At 46.9% G+C, this 23988-nt stretch overlaps 1 protein-coding gene across 5 annotated transcripts in view; it reads left to right on the top strand.

Moving 5' to 3' along the window:
- Positions 1-23988, top strand: part of MGAT5 (alpha-1,6-mannosylglycoprotein 6-beta-N-acetylglucosaminyltransferase) — a 329280-nt gene that overhangs the window by 205 nt on the left and 305087 nt on the right. The window lies entirely within an intron of this gene.

Below are 23988 nucleotides of genomic sequence, written 5' to 3'. Positions count from 1 at the left end.
GGGCACGGGGAACCAGGCGCGGGCGAGGAGAGCCCGCACAGGGGTCGGCGCGGTCGGGGGCTTCCTTCCGTCGCTTCTCTGCCGCCTGAGTGGATGCCCCGGCCCCGGCCGCTCTGCAGGACGCCGGAGTGCAGCCTTGAGGAGCCCACCTGCCCCGGGCAGCCCCTCCCGGGGGAGGCTGAACCCCCCCCAGGCCCCGTGACGAGGGGACTTCTAGGCATTCCTAGGAACAGTCCAAAGGAAGCTCTGGTTGCGCGGGCTGGAGGCGAGCGGCCAGGGATGGCAGATGGGCGCTCGGACCGCGGAGGGGCCGGGTGGGGGTCACGCCGCAGGCGTGGGCCGGGCCGGGGTCCTCGGGACCCAGACGCACTGGGCGGGCTCGGCCAGGGGCCAGTAGGGAGGAAGGAAGAAGGAGGGAGGCTGGCCCCGAGCCCCTAGGGAGGAGGGATGCGGCGGGCCGGCGCTCCGGGCCAGAGGATCCAGGAGGCCCGGGGGCGCCCCGGCTGTTAGGGGACGGCCCGCGGGTCCGCGATCCCGCCGGCGCGCTCAGCGCTGCTGCCGGGTCTGGGAGGCTGCAGGGAGCGCAGAGCCCACACCCGCGCACACACTCCCCGAGAGCATGCTCAGTGCAGCCCTGGGAACTTCCTGCCGAGTCGTGAGCCGCCCCGGCCCCCTCCCGGCCCACTCCTGGCCCTCGGCTCGCAAAGTTGGGGGCGGCGGGGCTAAAGAGTCGTAGGCGCCGTTCTCGCCTGTGGCTCTTTCGCGCCCCTGGCCCCTGCCTCGCCTCAGTTGAGCTACGCGCACTGCTCTCCCCGGCTGCCCCCGCAGCCGGGATTGGGGGCGTGGGTGTTAGCCCCTGCTCCCCGTGGCGGGGTGGCCAGAGGCCTGGAGCGCGGCTCTCAGCTTGGTGGAACCGCGCGCGGTGCGCCCGCTTGGTGCCCGGACCTGGCGCGGCGAGCAGGTGGGGTGCAAGGGGGTGTGTGAGCCCAGGGACGCTCGCGCATACACTTGCTGTCACACACAAAGCCGCGGTTTTGTAGCCGCCGCGCGGAAGAGCCGAAGAGGGAAGGGGGTGGCGCTTGCATTGTCCAGAGGCGTTTGGAGCGCAGAGCGGGTGCTTGGCTCCTCAGGGCTGCGGGAACCGCGCGATGTAGATGGATTCGGTCTAAGGCCTGGCCCTCCCGGGACCGACTGCCAGGCCCGGCCCCGGGCGGCCGCCGCTATCCGCACCTGGCTCTGGCGGCCCAGTTAGGGGAGATTGAGTACTTCTGGGTCTGTGAAGTTGGGGAGGGGCAAACTCAGTTTTGTGTGGGGTTCGGGTGGATGGCAACATCGCCCTTGTAAACACACCCAGACCAAAGTGTTAGAGGTAGCATCTCATTCTAAGGAGATGCGCGTGGGAAGCTAGGTCGTTGAACTGACCCCCACCCCCAGTTTATTGTCAGGACCTGATTAACTTGGTTTTAGTCCAAGAGACTCCCCAGTGTTAATCTCTGTGTCATGCACATCCTAAGCCTTGTGGCTGCATCAGAACTCCCTAGTCTGTTCCGAGAAAATCACTGAACCGTTTTTCATGAAGTGTAAAGCATCTGAGATCTGTGGTGAATGAATTTTCACCCCACTCCCCCCGTCCCCACTGCTTTCCTATAAATTATTTTTATTGCTATTGTTCAGGGCTGAGATGGGCATCCTCAGATTTATTTGGCAGTAAAGATTAGAGCAAAGCTCTCCTGTCTTTTTTTTTTTTTTTTTTTTAAAGATGGAGTTTTGCTCTTGTTGCCCAGGCTGGAGTGCAATGGCGCGATCTCGGCTCACTGCAAACTCAGCTTCCCGGGTTCAAGAGATTCTCCTGCCTCAGCCTCTCAAGTAGCTGGGATTACAGGCGCCCGTCACCACACCCGGCTAATTTTTCATTTTTAGTAGAGACGAGGTTTCACCATATTGGCCAGGCTGGTCGCGTACTCCTGACCTCCGGTGATCCACCCGCCTCGGCCTCCCAAAGTGCTGGTATTACAGGCGTGACCCACCGTTCCCGGCCTAGCGCAAAGCTCTCCTTTCTAGAGAGCTTTTTAGATTTTTCCAATTTAGTTTTTTCCTCTTGCCCTCCTCCATCACCCTGCTTTTAAATGCTCATTTAAATGCCCATGTTGTCAGCCTTACGTGGAGAGGCCCTGAAAAGCAAGGTGATGGAGGAGGGGCAAGAGGGTGACTGTTTCACCCTTTGTAGGGCTGGGAGAAGAGGAGAAGGAAGTTGCTCTGTCTGGCATCTGCTTCTGCTGGGGTGGCTCTGCCTGGGTGTAGGGTTTGGGCTGTTTCTTTCATCTCCTCCTTTGTTTCAGCCTGCCTTCCTCACTCTGGGACACTCGTGACTGGAGTCATTAGGAGAAAGGAATCTGCAGTCCTGGTATGGAGCTTTGCAGGGTTTGCACCTGCACAAGCAGCCACCAGTTGGTTTTAAGGTGAACTGCAATGGCAGGAGGGGTGGAGGGCTCTGCCCAGATCTGCTGGTGGCAACCGTATGCTCCAGCTGCTGCTGCAGAGCAGCTCATGGGCTTTTGGATCTCCTCAGCAGTGTGCATTTCAAGTGCTTTGTGTTTGGAAGTGTGAATATAGTACTCATTTATATATATTCCCACATGTGTATACATTCTTATAAAGAGGTATGTGCATATGTACATGCATATGCCATGTTCTTTGGTAGAATCTGGAAGCTGGAAGGGACCTCAAGAGATCACAGGAATTCACATATCTCTCATTGCATTCAATTTTTTTTTTTGTTTTAAAATAACCAACCCACCTTCTGCCCAGCTGTCCTCCAAAAGCATTGAAATGCTAGACTCCCCTATTACCCTAGCTGACAGGGAGGCCTTTGGAAGTATGAGTTCCCAGAAACCATTCTAGTTGTAACTCTGACATTTGACACAACTTTTCCCTAATGCTCCATGTGTCTCAGGATCTAAGTCACTACAGAGACATCCCTGGATTAATTTTGGCAGGGGACAGGCAGCGACTAGTGTACCCTGCAGAGATGTGTAGAAAACTGCAAAGAGCAGTCATCTGTAAGATCTGGGTTGGAAAGTTTATGTCCTCTCCTTCCCTGGGTCATACAGACAGGTGACTGCTCTGCTCTTTCTCAAGAGGCTTTAAGTGCAGTAGGGACTCATTGTCTTCCTTCCTCCTTGTGTGTCATGGGCTCCTGGCCCTAGGAGGCATGGAGGAGGAGTGGTTGGGGGTGGCATTCTGTGTTGATGCTGTTATAATAGGCCTCAGGAAAGTGTGTGCTGTTAGCTTTGTCTCTGGGGGTTTCCTATGGTGTGTTTCAAAGTTTGGGGAAGGGTCCTGGTGTCAGGTGAACAGGTTGATGGGTAGTTTTGACTGCTATAATTCAGATGATACTTGAGAAAAGGGAGGAACTAATTTTATATGGGGGGATTGCTATCTGGGTGACAATTGAGAAGATAGGGTGAGAAATAAATAAGCATTTGGGACTTGTCAGTGCAGGTTTTACCAGGCTGCCTGTAAAGTTAATAATTGCTTTGAAGTATGGAATCACTGTTAGTAGCCAGAAGATGGCTACACTTTCAAATTTCTCTTTGAAATTAAGTAACGACCTCTCCAACCCTTAAAGTCTCTAATCTAAGCCATATCCCTATACTGTTTTACAGTTTACATCCTATGTCGACATCCACAGTTGTGACTGATGCTAGCTGCTGATGAGCATTTATCCAGCATCTGCCATGTGCCGTGCACTGGGCTGGTGCTGGGTATAAAGATGTCCTCCTAAATTATCTCACTTTTAATTTATCAGACCTTCTCTTACTGTGTGTTAATACAAACTAATAGCTCTTGGAAAGCTGCCAAGGTGGGTCCCAGGAGCCTTAGCTCTGTAACCATGTTCTCAGCTAGAGGAGTTTGAACTCGTGCTGTGTGTTTGCCCATTTGGACTGTTGTATTTATTTTTTTCATGGCCGCAATTAAGTGCATCCTTCCCTGACTTTGTCATATCTGCAGGGCTGTGTGTGTGCATGGGAGGGGTTGGAGGAATCACTTTATTTGTTCAAAATCCCACAGTTCTTTTGTCTAAACACACAATCTTCTGGAATGGGAACAGGGCTTTCCTCTCGGGACTCTGCCCAGTCTTAAAAATCAGGACAGGCAAGGGTTATAAGCTATTGTGGCTGGGTTTGGTGGGAGCAGTTTGTCTTGTAAACTAGCACTGTCTCTTTGTCAACTTCACTGCCAGGCTGGCATTAATGCCTGCTGGACCTTGACCCTTGCTCGGGCAGCTCCCTGCAATGGCTAAGGAATATGTCTCCACTCTATTTCCTGACAAAGTGAACTCAGGAGTGAGTTACACCCAAATACTTCTGTTACTAGTAAGAGTTAAACTACTGGTGCTTGCAATAGGTTTACTTTTTAAAATGCCAGCACTTCAAGGTTATCGCTAGAATAATAACAGCCTCACTTATTTGCATCCCTTTGTGATTTTTGTGGCTGGCCCTTGAGGGAACATGTGCCACCCACCCACTCCTGTTTGAACTTCACGCTTTAATGTTGTAGTTTGGTGACCACTTTGGGCCTCAGTTGTTAGGTTGAGAAGTAAGAGGGGATTGAATGCACTCCAAAGATCTGTTCCGTTCCTAATGTTGCTTAATCCTATACATGTGGCAAAAGAGGTGTAACATAAATTAAATGAAATTCCCTTATTAAATTAAAAAGAAGGTTGAGAACACATTCAGGTTGTTTTTGCCCTTGCCGGTAGACTCTCTTTAGCAGACAGCTGAAAAGCTTAACTAAGAAGAATCAGCCCTTTATTGTTACTCTCTTTGGGGATGTTTATCTTTGTATGTTTAGAAATAAAAAGCCTTGGTCCTTACTGTCAGCCCTGAAATAACCTGCTTTCCTTTAGTGAAGCTATTTTTTCCCTTGCGAAATTGAGATTCATTGAGATTCAAAGAGTAGAGAAGATGACCAGGCTCACAGCCTTCTGTGGTTCCTCGCACAGTGCCCCGGGGACGCGGCTAGGTGTTTACACACTGCCACAAGCAGGGCCAAATTCTGTCTACACGTTCAGTGTGTAACTACTGCCTTTCAGCATAAGGGAGTTTGGTATTAGTCTTCTAGTCTTCTTGCAGCTGCTTTTTTTTTTTTTTTTTAAACCATCTGTTATTTTCACCTCCAGTTTGTTATTTACAAGCATCCATGCCGGTGAGGAGTTTTCTAAATGACCGATTCTTTCTTGGATGCAAAGAGAAAGCACCGTCTCTGCCTCATGCTGTGTGTGATTTCTCTGTTTTCCTTTGGCACCTTTCTTAGTATTTCTGTTTGGTATACTTCCTTCCTCCCCTTTCCTGTAATTTTTTAGAGCACCTAGGGTTAGAGGCCCCACCCGGTGAGGATATGGCAGGGAAGAGGAGTTTCCCTCTATTCCCTTCCCCCAGTAATCTTCATCATGTGGTGTCCCCAGTCCTGTGTAAGACCTTTGCAAACACGGCTTCAAGCCCCTCTGTTCATCTTGATTGCCTTCCCTCTGTAAAAAAGTTCTAGTCTCTGTGACTAAGAATGTTACCTTCTTCCTTTATTTGATTTTTAGCTATTACGCTTGGCAGGTTTAAAGATGACATTGTTATTGGGCAGTCTTCACTGTACATTACACACAAATGTAATTCTCCTGGGTAAGTACGATCAACTTTTACAGGTTCACCATTCCTCCTTCGCAATTCTTATGTCCAGTGAGCTCCTTCAAGGGAAAGGTTTTTCCCTCCCCCCAGGCTTGTTCCAAATCAACCCCCCCAAAATAAAAAAAGAAACATGTAGCTCCAATAAAGAAAGGAGTGTCATGGAGCTCTCATGGGTGCAGGATGGAAGCTCCAGGCCTGGCGTGCTGGAGTCACGAGATGAGCTGTCCACGCAGCATGGTATCGTGAGTGAACTCCAACTGTGGCAGGTGAGGCTTCTGCACTTAGCTGGCTGTCTTCATGTGGACTGATTCTGTGCTTAGTGATTCTGATTTCTCATCTGAAAAGCGATGCATCACTTAGCCTCTCCTACACTTGGAGGGTTCTACTAGTGTGCCTGCGTGGCTGGGTTCTGCGCACTCAGCTACTTTAGTTTCGTTAGTCTATCCTTAAAAAGATTCCTAGGTGTGTGCCTGATTTTGAGGTTCCGTTTGGTCATTATGCTCTTTTAGAGTTCATCTTTTAAAATCAGTCTTTCTGTGGACACTTTTTTTTTCCTCTTAGCACAGTTTACGGTCTCATGCAGGTCAACAAATTGGGACTCTGGATGTGTGTGTGTCCACACACCACTAGAGCTTATTACCTTATTGTCAATGTTATCTTAAGAAGAAGTGGAGGTCGGGTGTAGTGGCTCATGCCTGTAATCCCAGCACTCTCAGAGGCTGAGATGGGAGGATTGCTTGAGCCCAGGAGTTTGAGACCAGCCTGAGCAACAAAGCAAGACTCCTGCCTCTACAAAGAAAAAAAAAAAGAAAGAGAGAGAGAGAAAGAGAAGGAGAGAAAGAAAGAAAAGAAAAAGAAAGAGAGAAAGAAAAAAGAAAGAAAGAAAGGGAGTGATCAGAGAGCTGCAGGTTTGGAGTAGCCATCAGTTAAAGGAAGTCTGCAAAAAGTTTCTGTGAAAGGATTTTGTTACTATGGCCTTTCCCCTAGTACCAGCTTGTTAAGAAGTATAGGTAGGGGATCCTTGGTAATACTGTGTGTTCAGATTTTATTGTTCTTCCTGTAAAGTGTTTTTCATGATAATGAGTTGCTTATTCTATAATAGTGCCTTTCCTCTACTTCTGTAAGCAGAATCAAACACAACTTTCAAGTTTTATTTGTTCTTTTTTTTTTTTAGAGACAGGGTCTTGCTGTGTCACCCAGGCTAGAGTGCAGTGGTGCAATCATAGCTCACTGTAACCTCCAACTCCTGGACTGAAGTGATTCTCTTGCCTCAGCTTCTTGAGTAGCTAGGGCTACAGGCATGTGCCACCACGCCTGGCTAAATTTTTTTTTAAAATTTTATTTTTTTGGAGAGACACGAGTCTTACTATGTTGCCCAGGCTGGTCTTGAAGCCCTGGCCTCAAGCGACCCTACTGCCTCAGTCTCTCAAAATGCTCTGATTACAGTTGTGAGCCACCGTGTCCGGACAGCTTTCCGTTTTTTGAGGCCGTGTCTGGTTAATACTCTCTTAAGTTTCCGAGTTTCTTCCTCCTAGTTCAGTGGTTTCAAGTGTGACTGTTCTATTTCCTCATTGTCAGTCTCTAATAGAAATACTACAAGATTACTTCTATTGCTGCTGTAACAGCCACAAACTTAGCAGCTAAAGCCACACACATTTATTCTCTTTGAATTCTGTAGGTGAGTGGTCCCTTATGGGTCTCACTGGCCGAGATCAAGGTGTCTATTCCTTTCTGGAGGCTTGAAGGGAGAATCAGTTTCCTTGCCTTTTCTAGCTTCTAGAGGCTGCCCGTGTTCCTAGGCTCATGCCCCCTTCTCCAGTTGCAATGCCACCAATGTCCAGCCGAGTCCTTGTCTCTCTGCAGTCACACTGATACTCTCACCAAAGCTGGGAAAGATTCTCTGCTTTTCAGGATTGATGTGATTAGATTAGACCAAGCAGGGTAATGCAGTGTAATCTCCCATCTACAGGTCCTTGATATAATGCCATCTCCCTGTAAGGCAACATAAGCACAGGTTCCGGGGATTAGTATATGACGAACATCTTTGGGGGCCCTTTTTCTGCCTACCACAGTCCTCAAAACTCCATATAAGGAACTGGTTCTTTGCTCTTTATGTAAAGGAACTATTTTTCTTTGCAAAGAAGGTTTACTGTTACAGGATCTGTTCTTCTCCCTTTTGAACATATTCAAATCAACTATTTGCCAAAACATTGGTATTTAAATAAGGTTTGAGGTCTGCTAAGGCCAGATGTTGAGCTGAGTACTTTTACTTGTTCTGGCTTATGTAATTGTGAGCCGTCCTACTGAGAGGTGACAACGTGCTAGCAGCCCTCCCTCGCTCTCAGCACCTCGGCCTCAGTGTCCGCTCTGGCCACGCTTGAGGAGCCCTTCAGCCCGCCGCTGCACTGTGGGAGCCCCTCTCTGGGCTGGCTGAGGCCGCAGCCGGCTGCCTCTGCTTGCGGGGAGGTGTGGAGGAAGAGGCGCGGGCAGGAACCAGGGCTGCAGCTCTGGCAGGCCAGCGCAAGTTCCAGGTAGGCGTGGGCTCCGCGGGCCCGCATTCCGAGCTGCCGGCCGGCACAGTGAGGGGCTTAGCACCCGTGCCAGCAGCTGCGGAGGAGTGCAGGTCCCCCAGCACTGCTGGCCCATCCGCACCGCGCTGGAATTCTCGCCTGGCCTCAGCCATCTTCCCGCGGGGCAGGGCTGGGACCTGCAGCCCGCCATGCCCGAGCCCCCCTGCCCACCCCGCGGTGGGCTCCCAAGTGGCCTGAGGCTCCCCAGTAGCCCGAGCCTCCGCCACAGGCACCACCCCCTGCTCTGCTGTGCCCTGTCCCATCAACCGCCCCAAGGGCTGAGGAGTGCAGGTGCGCGGCACGGGACTGGCAGGCAGCTCCGCCTGCAGCCCTGGCATGGATCCACTAGGCAAAGCCAGCTGGGCTCCTGAGTCAAGTGGGGACTTGGAGAACTTTTATGTCTAGCTGGAGGATTGTGTATTTACCAATCAGCACTCTGTGTCTAGCTCGGGGTTTGTGGATGCACCAATCAGCACTTTGTATCTAGCTGATGTGGTGGGGACTTGGAGAACTTTTATGTCTAGCTGGAGGATTGTAAATGCACCAATCAGCACTCTGTGTCTAGCTAAAGGTTTGTAAATGCACCAATCAATGCTCTGTGTCTAGCTAATCTAGTGGGGACTTGGAGAATTTTTATGTCTAGCTAAAGGTTTGTAAATGCACCAATCAGCACCCTGTGTCTAGCTCAAGGTTTGTAAATGCACCAATGAGTGCTCTGTGTTTAGCTAATCTAGTGGGGACTTGGAGAACTTTTATGTCTAGCTAAAGGATTGTAAAAATGCACCAATCAGCACTCTGTGTCTAACTCAAGGTTTGTAAACACACCAATCAGTGCTCTGTGTCTAGCTAATCTAGAGGGGACTTGGAGAACATTTGTGTCTAGCTAAAGGATTGTAAATGCACCAATCAGCACACTGTCAAAATGGACCAATCAGCTCTCTGTAAAATGGGCCAATCAGCAGGATGTGGGTGGGGCCAGATAAGGGAATAAAAGTAGGCTGCCTAAGCTGTCAGTGGCAACTCGCTGGGGTCACCTTCCATACTCTGGAAGCTTTGTTCTTTTGCTCTTTGCAATAAATTTTGCTGTTGGTCACTCTTGGGTCCACACTGCCTTTATGAGCTGTAACACTCACGGTGAAGATCTGCAGCTTCACTCCCCAGGCCAGGGAGATCACGAACCCACCAGAAGGAAGAAACACCAAACGCGTCGGAACATCAGAAGGAACAAACTCCGGACACGCCGCCTTTAAGAACCATAACACTCACTGCGAGGGTCCGCGGCTTCATTCTTGAAGTCAGTGAGACCAAGGACCCACCAATTCCGGACACACTACTATTACAGTGGGGAAACTGAGGTGCAAAGGAAACTTGCCCAGGGTCACACAGCCAGAAGTGGCAGAGCCAGGGTACAAAAGGCTGCATTCCCAAAATTGGCATTCTTTTCACTCTGCTTTTCTGCCTTACAAGCGATAAGGCAAAAACACAGTGAGAAATAGTAATGGAAAACATTAAAATAATGTAAAACCTCTCTGCTTCTGCCAGGGTGATGATGATAAACGATAAATATTTGCCTGTGGTAGATTGATTTTTTTTTTTTTTTTTTTTTTTCTAATGGCATCTGTTAATGGGCTCCCTGAACTCCCTGTATCCACTATCCACACTCTTTGCCCTATAACTTTGCAGGTTCTCTTTCTCCTTCCTTCCTCCCCCACCCTGGTCCCCCGCCCCCATTTGGCTATGTGACTTGCTTTGGCCAGTGGGATGTTAGCACATGCTGTGTATAAACAGAGTTGTAAAAAGCGGCTGTTTCTGATTGCCTTTTACACGACTGGGCTTGCGCTTTCAGACCCCGCCACCTCCATGAGATCGTGCCCAGGCTAGCCCAGTGGAGGGGGCCAGGTTTGTGCTTGTGGATTCCATCCTAGACCGGCCAATGCCGTCTGACCTGTCAGCTGTGTGCTGTCTCCTGAGCAGGTCTAGGTCAGCCAGGGTCATCTGAATCACCCACTGGCTGACCTGTAGAGATGTGTAAATCATCCATGGTTGTCGTAAGCCACTGAGTTTGGGGGAAGTTTGCTACAGAGCAGTGGTTAACTGATGCACAGCTCGTATCAGATGTTTGAATAGTGTAGAAAGTGATTTTAGTGTCCTTTTAAAAATCCTTTTGTTAGTTACTTGTAACTAATTAATATTCTTTTAAGATTGTACTTAGGTTCAAGAACTTGTCCATTATATCTGCCCCTTTTTCCCTTTTTAGAAAACCATTAAAATCCTTTATATTTTTACCAGTTGCACTCAGAAACAAACTAGTTTTCCTTTTTGAAACTGTTTATCTTCTAATATGGTGGCTTTTGAACCCACCCTGGAGTAAGAAATACATGCTGACTCAGAACTCACATGTAGATAACAGCAAGAATAGTTTCATAAAAAGTACTTAACCTTTATAGTGGCCTCTGGTGTTTTCTATTTTGTTCTATTTCATTGTCTTAAAAAATTCTGGTCAGAGGTCAGGCGACAGGTGACTGGCTGCCCATTTTGTAAATAAAGTTTTATTGGCACATACCCAATCCCATTTGTTCTTCTGTTGCTTATGGCTACTTTCACACTACAATGGCAGAGTCCAGTGGTTGTGACTGATAGAGATGATCTGGCCTGCAAAGCCTCAAGTATTTACTCTCTGGCCCAAGAAGAAAAAGTTTTCTGACCTTTGCACTGAATGGATTTCATAACCCATCAGTTCGTTGTGGCCTTCTATTTGGAAGACCCTGTTCAAGTGACCCTTCGGTCTCCTCATACCGTTGTAGAAATGACAGTGAACACATCTGGCAGATGTGAAAACTCACCCTTCTCTGTTTGCTTGGAATCAACAATTAAGTCCTTGCCGTCTAACATTACACCCGATTGGCTTATACAGGAAACTTTTCAAGCATTTCTAAATTGTTTCATTATAAGTAGTGTTATGCCCCCCCTTCTTAATTTATTTTTAAATAAGGCTTTCTAGTGGAAACTAACTGGAATTAAAATGGACACAAATTCCATTCAAGTGCTAGTTATTTATTCATTACATCCCAGCAATGCCTTTTTTGGTGATATAATGGAGTCCATTAGTGGGAAAGGCAAAGAAACAGTGGTCCTAGCTTCTCTTACAACACCTTTCTGGCAGCTGGGCCTTATTGCCACATTTCTGAATTAGGGTGGTATTATATCTGAGCAGAATAAAATTTAGAGACATTAAATCATGGACTTCTGTGGTTGAAAAGACTTTGGAATTTTTTTAAAACTCAGATTTGATTGGCTCCTTAAAGGCCAAATTTCTCCAATACCTTCATTTTTCCAAGCCTGTCAAGAAAGGACAACATTGTTATTTATGTTGTGTGGCTCATGGGATTGATGAGAAAGAGCTGAGGCAGAAAAACTTCAGAGGGATCTGGATATGTCTTTGTAGAATCTGAAATGCCAGGTGAAGGATGGTCCCTGGCCCATTTATTTATTGTCAGTGAGAATGGAATCAAAATAAATGAGCTTAAACTGCGGCATGAAGAGCTTAGGTAAAATCTGAGAAACATCCCCCAAATAAGGTCCATTCATTGACATCAGAATAGGTTATCCTGTAATCTTAATAGATTGATTGCACACAGCAAGTCAATATGTAGAGAAACTGGGTTGCAGCAGAGAAAGGTTTAATCAAAGGGCCACCGAATGAGGAGAGGGGAGGAAACCTCAAATCCATCTCTCTGAGGAGTTTGGGTTAGAGTTTTTAAGGGTTTTGGAGAGGGGCAAGCTTGGAGGTTGTTGATTGGTCGAAAAGTGCAGGGTGAACATGGGACGGGGAGGTGAACCACCTGCATTCTCATGCTGATCTGTTCCTCTGTGGGGGTCTTCAAACTGGTTGTTGGCATTCAGGGTCTGAAAAGAATTTTAAGCCATCCTTTAAAAAAAGGCCTTATGATACTACTGTCGGAGATCCTGTCTGTGGGAACGATGGTGATGCAAATCATTTCCTAAACTGTCTTATGACCCCAATACCAGAAATTCTACTCATAGGAACAATGGGGATGCAAATGGCCACTATCTAGTGCTATGTGACCTTTAGCAACAGGGAAGCCAGCCAAAGTGCAGCCTGACTAGTGCTTCATTGTAACCATATTTCAGTCCAGAACCTGGCATGCAATTCTTATCAACCCTGTGGGGATGGTTTCACTCCTAAGCGTTTTTGATGTTAGCTGCTGCCCTTTGTTCAGATGGATGGCTGTCCTTCCAGGTGGTTGGATGATGCCTTTAATTAATAAGGATTCTTCTGGGTGCTGGCAACAGAAACCTGCTGGACCTTGCTTCAGTGGAAGGAGAGAACTCACATTAGGAACACAGGGATAGGGTCCAGGAGCCCCCTGCAGCCTGGGATCGAGGCTGTAGGAACCCCAGAAATCATTGTTGCTCTCCTTTCTGCTTCCATGTGTCTGGCTGCTTAATTCTCCTCCCTGCCTTATTCTGCTTTTCTTGTCCCAAGGGCAGAACTCTGGGTAAGGGGATTTGTTACAGGGTGTAAGCTACACAATAAGGCCAATCTTTCTTTTGTAATGCCAGTTCTGGTTTTCCCTCAGTGCCCAGCTTGAGATCACCCAGAGGTGGGCAGGGCGTGGCACCTGGAGAGAGGACTCTGGTCTAGTCCCAGGCCCTACAATGTTTTTGGGGGCATGTCAGCAATTTGGGGGGGGGGCAATTTTGATTGTCAGTGATTGAGGAGAGCTACTAGCATTTATTGGATGGGGACCAGGGATGCTAAACATCTGTAATGGGTAGCGCAGTTGTGTATCACAAAATGTTTCCTGTTACCCACCAGACAATCATGGACAAGCAAAATCTGAACCTAGACCTAACTTAGGTATAAGCAAATAATTGTTGCACATTTTAAGTAAACATTAACGTTTCCAGTTAATTAAGAAACATTGTGCTTTCTTTTGTTAGGAAATTTACCATTTTGGAAACTCACGTTATCTGTAGAATTAGCACATCACCTGTATCAGTCCATCTTTGTAGCTGACATGACACATTTAAAAAATTTCACATTAAAATGAAGGCATCTAATGGCTCCTTTATGTCTTTTAGAGTGGTCTGGCCCAGCTAATTGCATATTGAAATACATTAGTTTTGTCATAAATTACTTTCCTTTATTGTCTTTTCTGTCAATCTTAGGACATTAAATGTATATGTTTGAAATTGTGTTTAGGTAGGTTATCTGAGCATTTGGTTCAGATAGTAAAGAGAGTGTTATAAGCTCACTGTAAGCCCCAGGGGCTTTGGGGCTGATAGGGTTTAGAACACTGCACCAGGGGAAATGAATTGTAAAGTAATGTTTTTTCTCTAGCCCAATGATTCAGCTGAATTAATACTTTTAATGTGAAGCATTTTTAAAAAAAGCAAACCAGCCTGGTGTGGTGGCTCACGCCTGTAATCCCGGCACTTTGGGAGGCAGAGGCGGGCGGATCACGAGGTCAAGAGATCGAGACCATCCTGGCCAACATGGTGAAACCCCGTCTCTACTAAAAATACAAAAATTAGCTGGGCGTGAGGGTACGTGCCTGTAGTCCCAGCTACTTGGGAGGCAGAGGCAGGAGAATTGCTTGAACCTGGGAGGTGGAGGTTGCAGTGAGCCGAGATCGTGTGACTGCATTCCAGCCTGGCAACAGAGTGAGACTCCGTCTCAAAAAAAAAAAAAAAAAAGAAAGAAACCTTGGCCCATGTATGGGGTATAGCAGAAATAGAGATGTTGGTCCCATAGTGCTCCTCCCGAGCCACACCCATGGGTGGTGGACTGTCCTTGTTGTACAACCTCCACCCTCCCATGCATACAGGTAGTTTTTGGCTCTTGCTGGGCCATGGCTCCCATGTAGGTCTCTGCATTATTCTGGAAAAACTGCAGGAATAGAAGGTAAAATTAGGTTGTCGCATGAGTTTCATAACTGCACAAGGTTTCAGGGAGACCTGTGAACTTGCATGGGAAAATATTACACTTTCATTTTCACTAACTTCTAGCCAAAATTTGGCAATTCTTTCACTTTGGAAGGTTGGACATAAGTCACAGTAGTATTAGTGCTGTTTGTGACTTTGTCACCAATAGAAATCTAATATTTTCGTGTCACGTTAGAGATGATTAACAGGTGTGTTGAAATATCAGTATTCATCACCACTTTGAAATTATGGTGGTTGTTGCACCTGTTGCTAGATAGTGTTATTTAATGTGTTAAGATACAAGCTGCAGGTATTGCCATATCACAATTAAAAAAAAAATGTTGGGGGCCGGACGTGGTGGCTCATGCCTGTAATCCCAGCACTTTGGGAGGCCGAGGCGGGCGGACCACTTGAGGCCAGGAGTTTGAGACCAGCATGGCCAACGTGGCAAAATCCTGTCTCTACCAAAAATAAAAAATTAGCCCAATGTGGTGGTGGGTGCCTGTAATCCCACCTACTAGGGTGGCTGAGACAGGAGAATCACTTGAACCCCAGAGGCAAAGGTTGCAGTGAGCTGAGATCGCGCCACTGCACTCCAGCCTGGGCAACAGGTTGAGACTCTGTCTCAAAATACATGAATAAATAAAATAAATAAATATAAAAAATATTTTGGTAACTGTATTTCAATATAATTGATTTCCTCTGCAGTCCTGTTTATTTTATTTTATGCATTAAAAAAATCTTTCTGAGAAGGAGTCCATAGGCTGCCCCTAGTTTGCCAAGGGGTACAGTAGAAATGTGGTGTGTTCTAGACCCTGCACACCCGCTGCTCCCCTTTCCCTCCTCTTCATCGAGAGTTGACCTCCTCCTGACTTGGGCTTTCTCCAAGGCTGTCAGTTGCGTTTGTAGAGTGGATGTGGGCTTATCTCCAACTTTTTATCTTAGAGCTGGTCAAAGAATTGAGCTCTATTCTTGGCTCACTCTTTTATCATATGCAAGGAGGCAAGTTTGTCAGAACGTTCCTCCAGCGAGGCCGTATCTGTCGCTACGAGGTACGTGATTCATTTAAAGCCAAATGTCCTAATTATCTGAATCCTAAACAGAAGTCTGCTTTCAGCTTCAGTTTTGGTTTTTCAAGTGGAGAAACCCCACAAACATTCTGCAGGAAAATGCCCTAAATACATGTTAACCCCCTGTTTTCCTCTTGGTATGCTTTAAGGTTATATCATCATCAACAGCACTCTAAGAAATACTCCTCTGCCCAAGAAATATGTTGTGCACATGGGTTGCCAGGGGTGTTTTCCTGTTGACGTATGGCTTTGGAGAGAGGGGCATCCCCTAGGAATTGGGGCTTGGCTTGGAGGTAGTCAGCGCCATAGGAATGCACTTCCTCTTGGCTTCCCGCTTGCCACTCAGTGAGTCCAGCCCAGAGGGTGCTCTGCCGCTGCTATACCTGGATTTCTGAGAGTGGAGTCAGCCCTTTTCTGTTTCTGGAAACTTCTCTTGATAGGAAATGACTCTGTCCACAGAAGAGCTTATTGTACTGCGCCTCGTCGGGCTCCAGACTTGAAGTCATTGCTGTACTGCCATGGGCATCTCTTTCCTCTCGTAGCTATATTTAGAGCATGAAAATGCTGAACATTTCCCTCCTGTTTCTTTAGAAGTTAGAGCGGGGAGGGATTTCTCGTATTCAACACAAATCCCTCGGATAACCGTATTAAAAGATAATGGGAATAATAATTTTTCGTTCTTTGTTTAAAAAAATATTAACGCTGAAGCTTGGACTAGAATAGTCTCTATTTTTTTTTCTGCTTCATTTTTCTATGGGTTTTGTTATTGGTCAGTTTTATCACTGAGGCAGTTCCATTACATTATATTCTTACTGTTTAAAGAGAATGTAGTTGTATTTAACAAGTTTATCAATGAAGGGATAGCATCTCGTCTTTCTTTCTTTTCTTTTTTTTTTCAAATGGAAATAGCAAAGTTCTGTTGCATTCTGAGTCACTGATTGATATTACAGATTTGTGTTCAAGATTGTTGGCACAATTAGGCCTGTGTTTTTTGTTTTGAGACAGAGTCTTGCTCTGTTGCCCAGGGTAGAGGGCAGTGGCACTGGTCACTGGTCACTGGTCTCAAACTCGTGGGATCAAGTGATCTTCCCACCTCAGCCTCCCAAAGTCCTGGGATTATAGAGGTGAGTCTGACCTAGGCCTAATTTTTAAAGTGAGATACCTAACGTAATTTTATTAAGAAGCTATTCTGCTATCATTGCCTTTTTTTTTTTTTTTTTTTTTTGGCTTGAGAAAGCAAGAAATTCACCAAATTTACGCGCTAAGAGGTAGTGATTCAGCCCGTAGGATCTCTAACCACTCCCCCCCCACTCTGAACCACATTCACTTGGACTGTTTCATAGAGGTTTGGCTCGGGGTGAATTTTTTATTTTAATCCTACTTTGTGGAGAGCATAAATAAAGTCCAGAAGGTCTAAAGTGTAAGAGTTAAAGTACCCATGTGTGATCCATCTTCTGGTCAGATGGATGACAGAATTAATTGTGCAGCTGCTGGACACGGATAGATCCCATTACCATTTTATAGACCATATCACAGTAGAAAGTGGAAAATATAGGTCCTGTCTTCAACTTGACAACCAAAAGGTGAGGACCTCACACATACAGATGAATACTTTCTCTCTGAGAACAGACCTTTTGAGCATGGTAGTTGGTGTACGGGGAATACTGGGTCCTCCTGTGACCATGTCTCGTGCACACTGTCTAATGTGATGCTTGGGATAACCATGTATATTAGCTTCCCTTATTTTCACTGGACACATGTGGAACTCATGTGGGAAAGTGAAGTATGTTGTCTGGGGTGACTCACGTAATAAGCTAGGTGGTCATATAATTTATCATCCAAATCAGGATGCTTTTGAGAGTGAAGAGGGGTGCTGTTGATGATTATGCTGGGATAACAGGCATAAAAGGGGATATATATGGTCCCCCTACTGATAAGGTACAGATTGGGGGTTAAATGCAGGTCTCTGATCTTAAATCGTGCCGACTTTCCATTACATGCTGTTAGATCAGGCCACTCTGTCTGCAAATGAATTGGTAAGGCACAGATGGAAGAACCTTCTGAAGATGAGTTCTGCTCTAAGGATACAGCCAAAGAGAAATTATCTAAGGCTAGGCGAAAGGTTTTTTTGGCCAGAGAAATGTCTACTAGAGATCTTCTTTCATGTAAAAACATGGAAAGGGTTTTGTTGGAAAGACAGTTTCTTCCTTCATAAAAATGGTTTTCCATTGTTTGTTTAAAAGAATGGGTCTGCTTTAGCATTTATAAGAAAGACGGAGTAAGAGTCACAGAATCTCATATCCAGGGCAGACATCTTCATAGCCTGTGGCTGTTAAGATCCAGAATGGTAGATGAATTCTTTAATAGTAAGGTGTGTAGATACAAATTTACTACTCTTGTTTTTAGCACTCTGGCCGTGGCTGCTGTCAATGAGGCAATTTTGTGTATGGTATAATCATTACTCTGAGATGTTAAGGTAAAAATCCCAGCCCTCAAATACACTGCTTTGCCACACTGGGGCTTGGGACAAGCCTTTGTGCCTCTGTGAGCTTCAGACACAGGCGTGCGAACACACCCAGCGGAGGCTCAGACATGAAGACGGATGAAGTGCGGGGTTCTTATAAATGATATTACAGCCCAGCCATGAAAAGGAATGAAAAATCTCGCACAGCATCCCAGGAATTATTTGTTTGCAGTGTCATGTTCTCTTGCAGCCTTCTAAGCCAGCTGAGGTGCAAAAGCAAAAGTTTCGTAACAGAGTGGTTCTGTAAATACCGAAGACTATAAAACAGCCCTGCTAGATTACCACTTGTCATCAGGTCAGCAGTGCCAGAGGATGACATGCCATCCACAGGCCAGGCCACTGCTGGCAACCCAGAACAAGCAGAGGGAGGGGTGCTGGTTATGTACTTGCTGGCCATTTGGGAACAGCTTTTAGTTGAGAGCTGTTATGTGGCCTTCCTTCTACACCCAGGTTTAGGGAGGACCCGCCTTCTGACCCTTGGAACACCTGTAAAAGCATGAATCCTAAAGTAGGTAAAGTGAAACTTGCTGGTGATGAAGAAAAAGTCCTTCCTCCATCAGGAGTGACCAGCAGGACCTGGAGAGGCACTTGGGGGCTCACGGCCTGCTCCTGCCCCACTGGGTTGTGCGAACCACTCCCTGAAGAAGACAATGATCTCTGGCTGTCTTTATGAATGGTCAGCTCTCTCCCTGGAAATAGGAGAACCACTGGCTACAAAACAGGGAGAAAAAGAAAAAAGAGAGGCATGAGAAGGCAAAGCCAACGGAGAAGGAGGCGGCCTGGGTGTGGGAGCTGTGGCCATTGCACCGTGGGAAAGGGGAGATGGGACGATATGGAGCAGCTGTGCTGCTGTGGGCGCCATGAGTCTGCTTAGAATGGGGGACAAGGCACTGGCTGGCAAGTCAGGAGATCTGGGGACTGACGCTTTCCCTGCCACTTTGTGAGCCTCTGTCTCTTCCACAAAAGTGGGCGAGTTGGGTCAGATGTTATCCAGCGTGACTGCCAGCTCTGAAAGTCTTTAATGCTGAGCCAATGAGCCATTCTTGTAGGGCTTACCAGTATGACTCAGTAAACATTTGATGAGTACTTTATATCAGAAACAGGGCACAAAGGTTAATATAACACCTGTGCCCATATCCAGGGTGGGGCCATGTCATAAGCAGTCCCATTGCTCCAATAATCGGAGAATAGCTAACTTGTACCAGGCAGTGTTCTGGATATTTTCCATTGATTTATCTATTCATGAAATACGTTAGCAAAATGAATTAGCAGGAAAAAAAGGTGCTAGCTGGGCACTACTGTTCTGATTAGAGAGAGGAGGAAACTAAGGCACGGAGAAACTAAGCAATTTGCCCCAGGTTTCATAGCTAACAAGTGAAGGAGCCAGAATTTCAACCTAGGGAACCTGGCTCCAGAACCCACACTGTGTGGCTGCTGTGGAGGTGCTATGGTTTGAATATTCCCTCCTAAACAAATGTTGTGATTTAGTTGCCATTGTAGCAGAATGAAGAAGTGAGGCCTTTAAAAACTGGTAGATCATGAGGGCACTGCCCTGATGAAGAGATTAATGCTGTTATCCAGTGAATGGGTTAGTTATTGAGAGAGTTATCGAGGGTTCCTGATAGAAAGGATGTGTTCAGCCCACTTCCCTCTTGGTCTCACATGCTTTTCTACCACGTTCTGACACAGCAAGAAGACCCTCACCGGATGCCAAGCACCACACTCTTAGACTTCTCAGCCTCCAGAACTATAAGCCAAATAAACTTCTATTTGTATAAATAACCTAGTCTGTGGTATTGTTGTAGCAGAAAAATGGACTAATATGGGGAGATGTGGTGGTCACATGTATTTGTCTGCCTCCATTGATGGGCAGCAACCTTGTCTGTCTTATTAGCTATTATATTCCTATTGCTTAGCCTAATGTAGGCTCTTGGCACATTTCTGTTGAATAGATAGATGGATAGTTGGATGGGTAAGTGGATGGATAGATGGGTGGGTAGATGGATGGGTGGGTGGGTGGGTGGATGGATGGGCAGATGAATGGGTAGATGGAGGAAATAAACAAGGTCTTCGGGGAGCTCACAGCCTAATGAGGAAAACAGATTCACACTAATGTCAGTGAGTTGCACGCAGGGAGGGGGCTTAGTCCAATCTAGGGCATCAGAAAAGGCTTCCTTGAGGTGGTGGTGGCTGAACTGAGCCTTGAAAGATATGCGGAATTTGGGAGAATGGGATGGGAAAGACATTGCCAGCAGGGGCCGTGTGGGCTAACTCCAGCATTGCTGGCAGCAGTCAGCATTCCCAGAGCCTAGAGGACAGAGCAGGAGCTGCTGGGGATGGGGCGAGGTCAGGAAAAGCCTTCCTTGGGAATGCATTTGGACTTGCTCCTGAGAGCAGTGGAGAGCACCTGAGAGGTGCTCGGCGTGGGCAGATTTTGTTTTCAGATGGTCTGTTCTGCTTGCAGTGTGAAAAGGAGGGAACAGGAGCAAGCCTGGCTCAGGAGGTGGGGTGGCGGGGGCAGGGTACTGCAGTGGTCCCCATGGGAGAGCAGGGGAACTTGAAGTGGAGGGAGTGAGGAGAGGTGGCTGAGGAGTGCAAGGGGAGGATGACGCTTAAGTCTGGTCTTGCAGAGTTCAGGGCCTCCTGAGGTTACTGACGTGTTGCCCAGGTGTTCCCATGTGAGTGCAAAGCTGTGCTGAGCCTGAGAGGGGAAGGGCGGGGCCCTGTGGTTTAGGTGTTGTTGGCATTGATAGTGGTTAAAGTCAGGAGACCAGATGATACCACCCCAGAAAGAGTGTTAACCTGGAAGAGCCAATTCTTGGAAAATTTCTGCATTTACAGGCTGAGCCAAAGAGAACCAATGGCTAGAAAGGCCCGGCCCCGCCTGAGCAGAGCAGGCCCATGGGTTTTATGGGACAGATCATCTTGACCCTAGTGACAACATTGGAGCCCTTACAGTGTGCTGGGGACATTTGTGAGCACTCAGGTAGTTCTGATTCATAATACAAATCTAGTGAGTTAAGTGTTACTCAGATCTCCATTTTGCAGATGAGTGAACTGAGGTGCAGAGGGGCAAAACCAATAATTATCTGAGGTCACATGCTTCACATGACCAAAGGGCACTGGGGAGCCAAGGCCTTCTGCGTTTTTATTGGTTTTGGCAAGTTGCAAATCCCGTGGAATGAATCAGAAGCTGAGAAGGGAAGGAAGGTGTTGGGGCTGTCTTGAAAGAGGAAGAAATGTCAGGGAAGTGTTTGTTTTGTTTGTTTGTTGTTTTTTAACTCTTTTTTTTTGCGGAGAAGGGGTGGGATAAAGACCAGGTCTCACTGTGTTGCCCAGACTGGTTTCAAACTCCTGGCCTCAATTGATCCTCCTGCCTTGACCTCCCAAAGTGTTAGGATTACATGTGTGAACCACTGCACCTGGCCCTGTTTTGGTTTTTTTCAAGAGTGATAGAATTGCTCAAAGGCTTAGAGAGCCTGTTCCGAGATTTTAGAGATACAGGCCGGAGGGGGCATGGGGGTGTGAGGACAAATGTGAGACAGGCCCTCCTCGAGGAGGCTGGGAGAGCACCAAAGGGAGGCAGGGCTGTTTCTGAATTGGAATGGTAATGGGATAACTCACTCACATGGAATACACAGAATAGGTGAACCCGCAGAGACAGGAAGCAGATTAGTGTTGCTGGGGGCAGGGGCATGGGGAGAATGCTTGATGGATCCGGATTTTATTTGGTGGGGGTGGTGGTGATATAAATGTTTTGGAACTAGATAGAGGTGATGGTCACACAACATGGTGAACGTAATACTCAATGCCGCTAAGTTTGTGTACTGTTAAAGACTGATTCCGTGTTATGTGGATTTTATTAATATCTCAATTTGAAAAAGCACTGGAGAGGGCAGAAGTGGGCAGGGAGTGAAGTGGGTTGTATCTCTGGCCCCTGCTTGCTCCCTATTTTGTAACAGGGAGCTTTGTTTTCATCATCTTCCCAACTCCTGGTATGTTCTTGTTTCCTAGGATGTAGAATTCACTGTGAGCTGAAACCGCACTTGGTGCATCCTGGATGCCTGGGAAGCGTTGGAATGAATGAAGGAATGATTGAGTGGATGGATGAGGAACATCAGGCAGGCGCCTGGAAATAGAGGGGTGGAAGGGTGGTGCTGGACTGGTTGGCTGAGGATAAAGGGAAATGGAGCTGGCTGAAGACAAGAAAAATCCTAGTTACTGTGTTAGAAGACCTGTAGAAGAGGAGGGTGTGCAGTAACCTGGTAACAATGTTTATGTGGTTACTGTGTATTCATTTAATCTTTCTGGTACTATTGAACTGCCTGAATGCAGAAGAGAAGGTAGACTATGAAATGAAGACAAAATTTGCTGTTACAACGTAAGGATTTTGCTGGGTAATTATTACAGTGACAGGGATGTGGGGGAGAAGAAGACATTGTAACAAGTTCAGGGAGGTGAGGGAATTTAGGAAGGAAAGGCTATGCTGGAGGAGGAAATGGAAGGAAGTGATTCTAGAATGCTCAGGGAGGAAGAGCAGGCCATCAGCCTTGGGAGTAGAGGCCAGGACAAGGTGTGTCAGGGTTGCGGGGTGAAGATGAAGCTCACTGGGCTCCAAGCAACCACTATGTGGCGTCTAGGTCACTGGATTAGTCTGTTCTTGCACTGCTCTAAAGAAATACTTGAGACTGGGTAATTTATAAAGAAAAGAGGTTTAATTGGCTTACAGTTTCACAGGCTGTAAGGAAGCATGATGCTGGCCATCTGCTCGGCTTCTGGGGAGGTACAAGGAAACTCACAATCATGGCAGAAGGTGAAGGCAAGCCAGCACTTCCCATGGCCAGAGCAGGAGGCAGAGAGAGGCGGGAGGTGCTACATGCTTTTAAACAACAATATCTCACAATAACTCACTCACTATCAGGAGAACAGCACCTAGGGGATGGTGCTAACCCATTCATGAGAACTCCACCCCCCTGATCCAATTAGCTCCCACCAGGCCCTACCTCCAACACTGGGGATTACAATTCTGCATGAGATTCGGGCAGGAACACAGATCCAAACCATATCACGCACTAAGTTCCAACATTTGGTGCTCAGGATAATCCTTTGGGGAATGGGAAGAAAATGTAAAAGCTTTAATTTATATATAGTTTCTTCTCTAAAAAGTAAGGTCTTAAATTGTACTCATATTTATAAGTTGGCAGTAGTACATGTTTTTAATTTTAAAATAAGTCATATATATTAGGGATGCATGCTCATTTTTGACTGATGAGCTATGGGACCGAAATCATTTTGGAAGGTACTGGCTTGGACGGCTCCTGGGTGAGTCCTTTGGAGTGATGATGTCATGATGTGGGAAACGGGTCTTATGGCTTGTAGAAACAGATGCCCTGTGTTCTGACCAAACAAGGGGTCTCTTCCAATATGGACAGGCATGAGGTCACGCTGGCCTGCTTGGTTCTTTCTAAATTCATTCTGCTGTACAGACCACCTTTTAAAAGTGATCTCAAACGATTTGCTGAATACTCACTTGTGGAACTTGAATCCTCACCAATGTCACTATTTTCTGGAATCCATCCCAACCCCCACCTTGGTCTTTTGGAAAATTGGGCTATTTGCTCTTTTTTCCCCCTCCTCTCTGACTTCTTGGATACGCATTGATGTTTTCGCCTTCCTTCCAAGGAATTATAACCGAAGTAAGGGGTGGGGGTGTGTGTGTGTGTGCGTGTTTGTTTAAAGAACCTGGAATGTGGGCCGGGTGCGATGGCTCACGCCTGTAATCCCAGCACTTTGGGAGGCTGAGGCGGGCAGATCATGAGGTCAGGAGATCGAGACCATCGTGGCTAACACAGTGAAACCCCATCTCTACTAAAAATACAAAAAATTAGCTGGGCATGGTGGCAGGCACCTGTAGTCCTAGCTACTTGGGAGGCTGAGGCAGGAGAATCGCTTGAATTCAGGAGGTGGATCCTGTAGTGAGCCGAGATCGTGCCACTGCACTCCAGCCTAGGTGACAGAGCGAGACTCCGTCTCAAAAAAGAGAACCTGGGATGCAATTTTCCTGAGCCTTGACATTTGAACTGAAAATAACTAACAAGATCCAAGGAGTGAGGGGCAGGAAAAAGAACGAGGCCCTGAGACAGGTTGTCCTGCCTTCTAATTCTGACTCTGCTCTTTATAGCTGTGTGCCCCTG

Source organism: Hylobates moloch, unplaced genomic scaffold (assembly GCF_009828535.3).
Source record: "Hylobates moloch isolate HMO894 unplaced genomic scaffold, HMol_V3 SCAFFOLD_24, whole genome shotgun sequence".
Classification (NCBI taxonomy): domain Eukaryota; kingdom Metazoa; phylum Chordata; class Mammalia; order Primates; family Hylobatidae; genus Hylobates; species Hylobates moloch.
Note: the sequence above shows the minus strand (reverse complement) of the source record. Positions and strands in the feature narration are given on the sequence as shown.